Genomic DNA, 8,385 nt, shown 5'->3' with positions numbered 1-8,385 from the left:
GGATACTTGTGTTAGTCTAAGAATAAAATAATTATCATTCAACGTTGTAGTTTTATTTTGTAACTTTGTCCTTATCCAGACTTTCTCGTCGCTCAGCGACAATATTTTTTCGAATTCCGTAGATTCATTTCCAATGTGCTCGATAGTCGTGTGAGGCACGAAATCTGTGAATTTTTTCTGTGAATAACAGTCTTTAAAGAACCCGAGATGTGATATGCAGACTACAAAGTTACTATGTAGTAGTTTTCTTGCAAACATTAAAAACTATTGCATTACTTAGGTAAATTCGTGGTATACAAACAGGTCATTGGTATTTACCGCGCAATATTTCCACGAACATATAATTTTATTATTTATATAAGGGGTAACTCTCTGTGGGATAATTGTTGAGTATGTTCGCAAGCACACAACAGGGTTGTAGTCACATTCTTCTCGGAATACTTATGCACTAGGTAATTAAAATTGTATTATACATATGAACCTTGGTGTGCAGGAGTATTACAAATTTCCTCTTGTGTCGGATACAACAATAATTGAGGGCCGTTCAGTTTTAATGTCAAAACTTTCAAATATCTACCGAGGGCATCTTAACTCCTTACTGAATGTAATAAAAAAAATTGTTGAAATTTGAACTTTAATAGTCAATAGAGTTGAATATCATATCCGCCATATATGACTTCGTATACGGTAACGGGTTAATTGAATTGAAGTTGGTACAGACAACATTTTTACCGCCAAGAAACGTGAAACAGTCTATCTGACTTAAATATAAATTATTATACATATATAAATGATTCGTCTATCTTTTTGCTATTACCGCACATTATAATGTATTTAGCGACTATAGGTACCTACCATAGTACCATGTACCTACTAGGTACGCAAAAGGATCTCAGTTTATTCCGGCTTCCAAATAGGGTCCGTTCACGTCGAAGACGTCGGTATTAATGTCGTTGATTAATTACTTGGAATTAATTATTTACTCATGTAACAACTTAACCTCGCAATCGTAGCTATTAGCGTTCGTCGGAGATGAGTAATTTAGGGGAAAACTTTGTTGTTTAATCACAAGTGAGAATATAATTATTTGTACAACAAGAGAGCAAAGTTTGTCATTTTTTCGAGTGCTTGTTATTTTGAGTCCCGTGTAAGCGAAAGATTCTATAATCGCTCGCTACGCTCGTGAATCTAATTTAGAATCTTGAGCGTTGTAATGGACTCAAAACCGCACGAGATGTAAATAACTTTGGATCTCGTGTTGTACATACAACTTTTCACCTCAGAAGTAAGACGACTATATATATAGACCTTATATCATATTAGACAACCTGTACCTGAAAAATTCACTCATCACTTATTCACTCATGTTTTCTTAAGATATTCTAACAATTAAGTTTAAATACCGCAATCACATTCAAAAACAAAACGAAATAGATTTCAGTAAAATAGGTAATATGGAAATAACGAACATCAATTAACACTTCAGTCGACAACTTATTTGTAAAAAAAATTTTGCATGGTACGGTCCGAATTGCGGATACTACTATTTGTCAACCATAGTAGAGATTGTTAAAAGTAAAAGCACTAGAATATAATACAGATATGTATAAATAGGTAATTGGGTACCTCATAAGTAGGTACTAACATTATGCGTCCTACCCGGGTGTCATGTACTGACTACATTCTAGTAACATCTTCTGTAATGCACATGACTTTTAATGTTAATTAAATTAAATTAAATTATTTATTTTGCGTGGTAATCTGTGCATTTTTTTCAGTTCATAATTTTAATTGTACATCATACTTTAAAGTTTATTTTCATTAATTAATTATTAAGAATTCTTACTCCTACGTGTGTGGAATGACGCGTTCTGATGTTTTTCGGGGGTCTATTATAAAGCGGCAATATACCGTCGAGTGTCGTTTGAACTTTTTTTGTCTCTTTCTTTTTGCTAACGACGGGAAAGGCACAAAGAGAATAGCGTTCAAGTATTTCGAACTTATTTTAGGCCCCGCATGTTGAAATGACATGAATATGAAGGTCACTTGAGTGTCATTTTGTCTCTCTTAGTGAGCAAATGCGATTCTGCTCAATATTTTTAAGTAGAAAAGTACCCTTGTTCTGCTGAGGTGAAAAGTATATTATACACTTGTGAATTAGGGCTAGATTCCATGTAAAAGGGTGGGCTTTAATTCCCATAACTGAGGGTCACGACCACATGAGGCTGTCGAATATTACTTACTTTTCTTAGCTTCATTTTTATCACTATTTGCCAGAGTTCCTTTCCTTCTTAACAACTTTATTAGTGTCGTTTTTTTTTAATTAATAAATCTATGCATTTTAGTTAACCATTCCCCCACTAATTGAACCATTAGGCACATACATACAAAACAAATATAATCGTGGCCGGTAGTAACGAGTTGGTCATTCGATTTATTTAGTTAGTGCCAGCTTCCTATGCTAATTCTGTTCATTAGCCTATGGCGCCTTGTGCTTTAACTGCAGTTAATTGTTGGCAATCGCTGTGAAACTCGCCCGACAAGCATCCTCATTAGAAAAACGCCTTAATTTCGCCTTTGTGGCTTCTTCGAAAAGTAAACAGGAAATCCAATTTATTTGTGGAACTATTCAACTAAAGCTGTCTTATTAGTGCGTTATCTGGAAATAATGTTATATCACGAATATTTAACTTTATCGCTACAGCGGCAGCAACTAAACGCCTCAAACAAATTAGTCGAAAAGTTCGGAGGCAATTTTGTCACAGCGCACGCGTCATCACATCTGATAAATGCAACTAGATATGTAAATAATTATTAAATATTATCGACTAGATAGGACCGCTTACGTGCCCGTTACGTTATCTATGTTATTTGTCGTTAACAGTTCTACGGGCTTGTTGTTATCTGGTTGAGTTATGGCAACAGATTGGAGGTTCGGTGAAGAGAATCTTGGAGGGCTCCGGTTTCAAGAGGTCCGTCCGTCATGCGCGGAGATAACGCCGGTGGTGCGGGATCATCACGCGCGCGTAATGCGCACGATACCATCTCAGTCAGCCACTCCTGCGCTGCTGTCAGCGTGTGCAGGGCTCTAATTATTTAACTAATGTTCAAGAGTTGAAATATTGGAAAAAAAAAATCAAAATCCATAACTGTTAGTTTTGTAATAATTTCTTAATGTACTTTCCTAAAGATTTAGCTGATAGTTTCACGACGTTACTTCATGCAAGACGGTCGTTTTGTTGTAGGTGACGAAAAATTTACAATAAACTAGCGCACGGGTTACACAAACCCTTAACAAATTATACACTTAAACCTTCCTCAAAAATCACACTATTGATAAGTGAAAACCGCATGAAAATCCGTTCAGTATTTTTAGAGTTTATCGCGAACATACATACACACAAACAGACAGAGGCGCGGCGGGGAACTTTGTTTTATAAGGTGTACCTAGTGATAGTGATATTTAGAACTACTACCGAACTTTTATAAGCCCCTCAAAGTCGTAAAACTGAATCCAGAAGTGTATTAGGTACAACCGTAATAAACAGTAATAAACTAAAAATGAAAATATTTAACCTGTAGGTGCACAAACTGTTAACTTTGGTTGTGCTCTAACTATACAAACTGTCGCGCAATGAAATTTAACTTAAATGTCAATTGTCGATATATTAGATTTGATTTTAAGTCACCGCAAGTGACAGAATAATTACCTAAGTCCTTACTTTAAGCTGGTTTTGTTTATTACCCTGTCTAATAAACGGGCCAGACTGACGAAATAAATCATTACATTTTAGATAATCATTTCACTGTGCCCACGTTAAAATGAAACGAAATTGGGTAAGTATTTTGTATTCAAGTGGACGAAAGAAAATAAATAGAATAGGATATTTAGGTTAAGGGTGGTTAATTTCTTGGGCTGCCTTCTCGGAAGCAATCGAAGTATCTCAAAATATACGTCTGATTATTTCTACGTAGAACTTTCCATGGAGTATTAATAAGTAATCAAAAAGCTTTATCAGAATTTTTAAGGTTCCATCGAAGACAGGAAAATTTCCGCAGAGGGCGGAGTACATACAAAATACTTCCCTTATCCCCCGTAATATGTTAAATTCCAATACAGCTACCTTAAGGCTGGCGTTTTTGCATGCCAGGCTTAGGCAATAGCGTGTGCCCGTAGTGAAATAAATAGTGTTTTAAATAGAGCGCGATACTAGTTCAATTTGTAACCGCAGTCAATATTCCCGGTGGGGTGTTATTAGCCGCTGCTGGCCCGCGGCTCCGCCGATCCGATGCCGATTTCTTTCAAAGCAAGCTGTAATTGCAACAGCCACTGTTTGCTACCTCGAGCTTGCAAAACGCTGACCGCTTTAGTGCTAGATGGCTATCGGCGTGACTTTCCGCTACTACAATAACTGGTCGAAGGGTGTCGTGTTTTTGGAATTTCCGGGGTAGGTAATCTAGCGATATCGAATCATACACAAAAGAGGCATGAGACGATATGCCTGAAGGTTTAATTTATTACAAATTAATTGAAGTTTAACCATTAACACCTACATTTAAGTCATCAAACCAATAAAATCAAAATAGTACCTAATCAAATCATTCACGTAGTCACTCAAAGGCTTAAATATTTTTTTGGCAAACTGATTCCTAAAAGAAAAATAATTGTCAACCATCCATATCAATTCAGGGCTCAAGAGAAAAAAGCGCTCCTAATTTCTTTGTACCTATTTTCAAATACTGGAACTCGCGAACGAACGCCGGGACGGACGAATAGACAGTTGGATATGACGAAACTATATCCTTGTTGACCGAACCCTAAAAACACAATATCTATACAGCCAAAGTAGTTATCGGTTACCTATGAGAGCGGTCCGATAGTAATAAGTTTCTTGTCCAAGCACAATCTGTTGTCTCGCCGCGCGACCGGCCGGCTGTCACTCGTACAAAGTTATCACTCCTATAACGTCTCTGATATGGCACTTTTAGTGCTGCAACAAATGAAGCGGTTGCATTAAAACTTGTCCGGTGCATATCTGAGCGTAATTAATACGGGAGATAAGTCGCGGAGAGTCTCGCCCGTAATCGAGTTCGTCGGGAGCTACGCCACCGGGCCCGCTCAGCGGATGCCACGCAGCCCTATATTAATAACAGTCCACCGATATCGGAGGTGGCCGCACCAAATGGGAAATTAAAAGGCTTTCATGGGATCCGCTCATTAGACTGATTTGTAGTTGTGCAGTCAGCGGCGCCGCACAAGGAGATATTAATGAGCATTGTAATGGCTTGTCCCTGTCCCTGACATGAGAATCATTTGTGCGCTCGTTTATCAGGGGCCGTTACTTTGACATTTTCTCGTTTACATGAAATGCTGCTGGTCGTGGTCAGTCATCGGGCTCATTGGAATAGAAGATTCATCATCATTTTTATTCAATAACAATATTACATTATGTTTGGAATCTTAAATCTAGGCACATGCTGCATACAAAAATATTACAAAACAAAACATCATAGCCACCAATAAAAAATACATACAAAATAATGAACTTGTATGTATTTTTCTCAGTATTAAAATATTATTATTAATCTTGTTCCTTATATGGCGATAAGGTTGCAATGAAGTTCTGCCGAGGTTTACGAAAGTACTCATACCTATGGACGTTCTAATCTTCTTGTATGTCCCATGTATCGTTTCCCTAAATATTAGTAACGCCGAACGCGTTTTTGTCTTAAAACTGTTAACTTTACCACTTTACTACCTATATTATTAGGAGGTAATATGTAGATTAGAGTTAGACTCGTTTGAAAAAGTAACGGTTTTTAATGAGGGCGTTGCTTATGAGGGTATTACAGTGAAACCTGGTTAATTGGCACCTGGATAAATGGAAAACCTCAATAATTGCAACGAAAGGTCCGGTCCCGGTCCCTTGAGACCAAAATGCCTCTATAATTGAAAGTTTGGAACCTCTATAATTGCAATTTAGATTTTAGTGCTTTTCGTAATTTTGCCTCTGTAATTGACCACATCGCAACTGAGACCTCTATAATTGACACTGTGCTAAAAAAATCCGTTATTTTAGCTCTTCTTATTACCTCTGTAATTGAAATAATGTAGTTGTAGATAGCAGTAACAATATTTTAATAGCAATGATCATTTTATTTTAAATCTTCATCCAGAATTCAATTTATTTATTGGGTATCTAATATCTATCACAGCCAAATAGGTAGGTAGGTGAAATAGTTTAGATTAAATCAAAAACAAAGTATGCTTTTTACATTCCAATAAAACTTTCTTCTACAATTCAAGGGATTTTTTTAAACCCAAACGATTAATAAGAAAATAAAGTAGTAGGTAATTAATGTAGTATAAAAGTGCAAGTCATAGACCAGAAACCCAGAAAGTAAGCTTGTAAATCTACTTTCAATGGTTATTTGCACCTCCATAAAAGAAATTTGTCAGAACGCAACCTCTATTAATGAAAACCTCTATAATTGACACAACGAATTTTTGAACCTCGTTAATTGGCACGACCTGCTTAAATGAAAAACCTGGTTAATTGACAAAAAAATGCCGGTCCCTTGAAATTGCAATTATCCAGGTTTTACTGTATATACTATACCGTAATTACCTGATATATATCGACCTAGACTCGCCCTGCGATTATCATATCTTTAAAAATGGCTTAGTCATTCAATCGAAAATTTTACCAAAAATAATCCTGCAATTCAGTTGGCATGTCTGTTACTCCACCTCAGTAGCGAGTTCAGAGCAGTGTTAAGCTAGTAATCGCACAATTGCCTCTGTCATTGTTCTAAAGTAGCCTCGGCCGTATATCAGTGCGGCAGACAGGACCAATTGATACAAACGAGCGCGTGTCACGTCTAAATATAATATTAGGAATCTCGGCGCGAGCCAGGATATATTAATTTGGAGTGGTCATTGTATAAAGAGTTTACTAGACTTAATGTCTTGACGCTCCAGATAGATCTGGCTCTGGCATTCTCTATGCATCATCTCATACCGTGACATAGTTTATCCGATTGGCTAATAAAAGAGGGTAGTATTATTTTATCTATGGTTGCATGTGTGATTACAAATATATATTATATTCTATTTGTTCCTTCACGTCTGAAATCGTCGCCATATGCAATTGCTCTTCATGCAGCACGGTTCTTAAATAATGTGACTGCGTGATACTACTATTATAGACTACCATTAAATGGCCCTCTCAATATAGTGTCCATCCAGCGCACTGGAATCGGTCCCTTACCGCGCTTGCCCTTTACAAGTCCACATATCCGAGAATAATTTGTATCTCCAGACAACTAAGTGACCGCACAATATGTCCAAAGAAACAAAGAGTCCTCTATTGATATATATCCAACTGACTGCAGGAAACGTCAAATTTAATATAAATATGAGTATATCGATAAAATTACCTTTTTTATGTTTCCTTGAGCAATGTCGCGCCGCAGCGCAGTAATGCTGCAGTAGTCTGAATTCGAACGGTACCATTATTTGGCATGACCTATTTATTATTATTATTGGGGTGTTGTGGGCCTTTGAGTGACACTTCGACCAAGCTGTGATCTATTGTGACGGCCCTTTAAAGTTCACTACTAATGCCCGTTGAATCCAGGAAATTCCAGATTCTTTGGGCCGTAATGCTCTGTACCTCATAGGGTTCCAGTATATGTCGCCCTAGGTAGGTACTTTATTAGTGGTTCGCAGGAGCAGAGAATTTGCATAGCAGTCTTCTCTGACTCCTGGCAGAACCTGCATGTCGTATCTTGGTTTTTCCCTATTTGGAACATGTGTTTGTTCAACTTGCAGTGTCCAGTCAAAATTCTAGTCACCGCACAAGTTTTGTGTCTTTTGAGCCCTAGAAGCTCCTTAGCAGTTTTGCTGTTGAACCCTTTGATTAGAGCTTTCGAGTGTTCTTGTCCTTTGACGAACTTCCACCAATCGATTGCTTGGCATTGGCATGACCTATGTGACTGGTTGTCTGATATTTATTTATTATTTATACGAAAAATACTATGATTTATGATTTACTGATGATAGTTTATATGTTATGAGCACATTCAACGTATAATTTTACACCTTTGTCATTTAAATTAAAACATATACATACCTATACGTATATTTCAACTTGGCGAAATTGCTACCTAAATACTTACTTAGCATATCGGAACTTGTAGTTCGTGTCGCCACTTAATTATTTAACTTCTTAATTACTAAATTTATATGTAAATTTTAAAAGTGCTATGAATTTTTAAGTTTTAATTGATTTTTAATAACTGAAATGAGCGACGGCCCGGTAATAAATTTATGTCCCAATCAAAACAAGTTATTTGTGTTAAGTGTGTAATTTATAATTATCA

Source organism: Cydia splendana, chromosome 10 (assembly GCF_910591565.1).
Source record: "Cydia splendana chromosome 10, ilCydSple1.2, whole genome shotgun sequence".
In the NCBI taxonomy this organism is placed as follows: Eukaryota; Metazoa; Arthropoda; class Insecta; order Lepidoptera; family Tortricidae; genus Cydia; species Cydia splendana.
The sequence above is the reverse complement of the archived record's forward strand: the minus strand, read 5'-3'. Positions refer to the sequence as shown.